This window comes from Podarcis raffonei, chromosome 6, assembly GCF_027172205.1.
Source record: "Podarcis raffonei isolate rPodRaf1 chromosome 6, rPodRaf1.pri, whole genome shotgun sequence".
In the NCBI taxonomy this organism is placed as follows: Eukaryota; Metazoa; Chordata; class Lepidosauria; order Squamata; family Lacertidae; genus Podarcis; species Podarcis raffonei.
Window position 1 is genome coordinate 29758220 of NC_070607.1, and position 3273 is coordinate 29761492.

Here is a 3273-nt window from a genome sequence, read left to right on the forward strand (position 1 = left end):
TCTGTATCGAATGTCTCATTCTTCAAAACATTTTGCCTGAATGCACTTAAAGGTAACTGTTTCGCTATAGGCCAGTTTATCGAATGATTTTTATCTTGCAGAACGGGGATATCTGTCAAAACGGAATGATAGCTTAAGTATAGAATCAGTTTTTAGTCGGTGATTGTACAGATTCAACAGCTTGCCCTGATGATGGCTCCGTGCAGTCGGGGTTGCTGGGCTGCAAGTGTTTTAAGTTCTACTGTTTCAGGTCTCTTAAATATTGTACCCAGTGTTAGAAATGGAGATATGAAAGTGAGGAGCTAAATGGCACCTTAAACCGAGGTTGTGGGCACAACAATGGAATGTCCAGGCACACTTTTTTATAACAAAAATACAAGGCTGAAAATGAATGAACAGTGGCTAAAATATTATGTTCATTTTTCACAGAGTCTAGTCCTTCCCCTGCCCACCTCCCTAATATTCTTAAGAGGGTCTCATCTCCAGTCTTCAGAGAGGGGCTGGAAGTGAGGAGGCAGAAAAAGGTCCTCCTTTCCTTCCACTCTGCAGTTTTAATCAGAAATCTTAGGTGCAGCACTGTGCCCAGAGCTCAGAAACAGCTCACGCTAATGAAATTCCCTGCTGCAAAATGCGCCCAGAACAAAGGGAGTTTCGAACACTGGTTGTTCTGAAAAAAACAGGCAACAAACACAGACTCCACAGTACCTAAAGGAGACTCCATTGCAAAATTGCTTCTCAAGTGTTGGTTTGAAGTGCTTTCAGTTGCTCGAATGGCTAAAATATGCCAGCAGCTCTTTCATACATTTTCTTTAAGAGCGTAAGGTGGCTGTGTTGTTTTTTTAAAAAACAAAAATACTTTAAAGGTGTGAATGCAAGAAACATACATCATACATTTGGCAGCCAAGAGTGGCTAGATCTCTGTGCAGAACTGCTATGTACCTAAATAGGTGCAGGGAGAAAGCAGGAGTGAGTACACACTGAGTGGGGATCTGCTTTTGTGCCATAAATATGTTGGAGGGTGTTTAAAGCCCAAAACAGATGGTCAGTACAAAAGATTTCCACTTGAACAATGGACACACCCACCCTCAACACACACATCCCTAAATCTGTTCTAGGTGTTCCCCCAACCCTCTAGAGAAGATTTTGGGGAGGAGGCGGAGCACAAACCCAAAAGAGAGGGAAGTTCTAGTGTGCCATCTTTGCATTTATGGAACATTTTAGTTGGATTCCACCCTTGGACTGTAGAGTTATAGGAAGCTGAAGGCCTTGCCCAGGAGCAAGAGCTGGTGCCTATAGGAAGTCCACAGTCAGAGTATGAAGGCAATAGTTGTTCCTCAGTGACTGGTTTTCAGGAGTGTGCTCTGTCCTGCTTTATCCCATGGGCTCGGAAGAGCTTTTATCCTATTTTCCAAAGGTTCTGTCCTCAAGGGTCACACAATCTAAGGCTATTAGAATAGTTCAGAACAGCAAGACCCATGGGAGTGGGATTTCAGGGGAACAAGTTGCCTGTCATGGGAAGACACTTGAGAAAGTTCCACAGTGTTGGGCTTAGAAACCCTTTTCTGCAGTACATGGAACTTTGGGGTTGCTCCAACACATGCCGGTCAGGGACAATGTACCGTATTTACTCTGAGTCTAATGCACCATTGAATCTATAACATGCACCTCAATTTTCAGAACCTTGAAACCCAAACAAGTATTTGCTGGCAAATGTGTCATCGAATCCAATGCGCACCTTGATTTTTGCAAAAATGCTGAGCATTAGATTCAAGTAAATATGGTATGTATCCATGTTTGCCCTCCACAGGTTTAGAACAGTCTTAAAGCAGGCATGGCCAAACTTGGCCCTCCAGCTGTTTTGAGACTACAATTCCCAGCATCCCTGACCACTGGTCCTGCTAGTTAGGCATGATGGGAGTTGTAGTCCCAAAACAGCTGGAGGGCCAAGTTTGGCCATGCCTGGACTCTAAAGGATAACTTTTCAATGTCAAATAAAGCAATTCTGCCAGTAAGATATGTATGGGTCAAGGAGAAATTAATAAATTCAGCATTTTGATTATCCATGAATTACTGTTCTGGTCTAGACTTCTTGCATATCCAATTAACTCTCACAGGCTATCCCGGTCCTTTCCCCCTCCCTTTAATGAAAACTTTGCAAAACTAAACTTTCCTGGAAATGGCAAATGTCTGAACGAGTGTTTAATACTGCTGATAACCCCCATTCGCACTTAATAGTGTACCACATTTGCATGGAAATAGGTGAAGATGGCCAGTATTTTTCTGTCAATCCCCGAATATATACTTTTCTAAATAACAAAGAGTTCAATACATGTATAGGGTTTTTTTGTTTTAGTATAAGAATAAACTTCTACCTTTCAATTCCAATTACATCATTTGCTCATGCGTATCTTCAATTACTAGGCCTGCCGACTGCAATGCACACATTTCAAAGGAAGCCAACAAAAGAAAAATGTGAAATATTTAAGCATTAGGGAAAGGAACTGATAGTAAAGTAAAACAAACAACAACAAACTACAGCATTAATTTGTGAAAACTGTACACAGTTTTGTTCAAAGCCTGAGTGGCACATTATTACCATCACATGCAATTTAAACCACACATTTCCCTTTGGATCAATGTGTCCTGCCCAACACATTTGTTAGTTCTAAGCAGCGTGTGAAAATTGTGGCTATTTAGCTGCAGAATTTAGCTGGTCATGGTTTCGCTGAAAACCCATCCGAATCACATCCAAGCAGTGCCAAACACCAGCAAAAGGCCCCCTGCAATGTTTGGTGGCAGAAACCCCATGTTTCACTGTGGCCCAAAAAATGAGCCTTTGGGACCTGAAAAATTTCATCTTGGGATCTGAATAGGATCACCTTTTTAAAAAATACTTTAAAGTGGGTCTTTTCATATACCTTTTGATTAAATAACTTTCTAAGGAAATGCCTGAAATTACACTCTGAAGTCTTGTTTATTCTGTTATATTTTACTTCAAAAAGACCCATTTATCCTAAATACAACCCAATAAGGCATTTTTAAACATTTTTTTAAAAATGTGATCCCATTGAGATCCCATGATTAAATTTTGCAAGTAGCTCTTAGAAATATTAAATAAATACATTTTGGGGGATTTTTAAATCATATTAATTTTTAACCACTTTTTAAAATGTTCCATTTTGTAACTTAAATTTAAAGTAAGTCCATCATGTGACATATCATAATAAATCCCATGAAGTTCTGAAGAGATTGGTGGTTTTAGTTTTGGCGTAT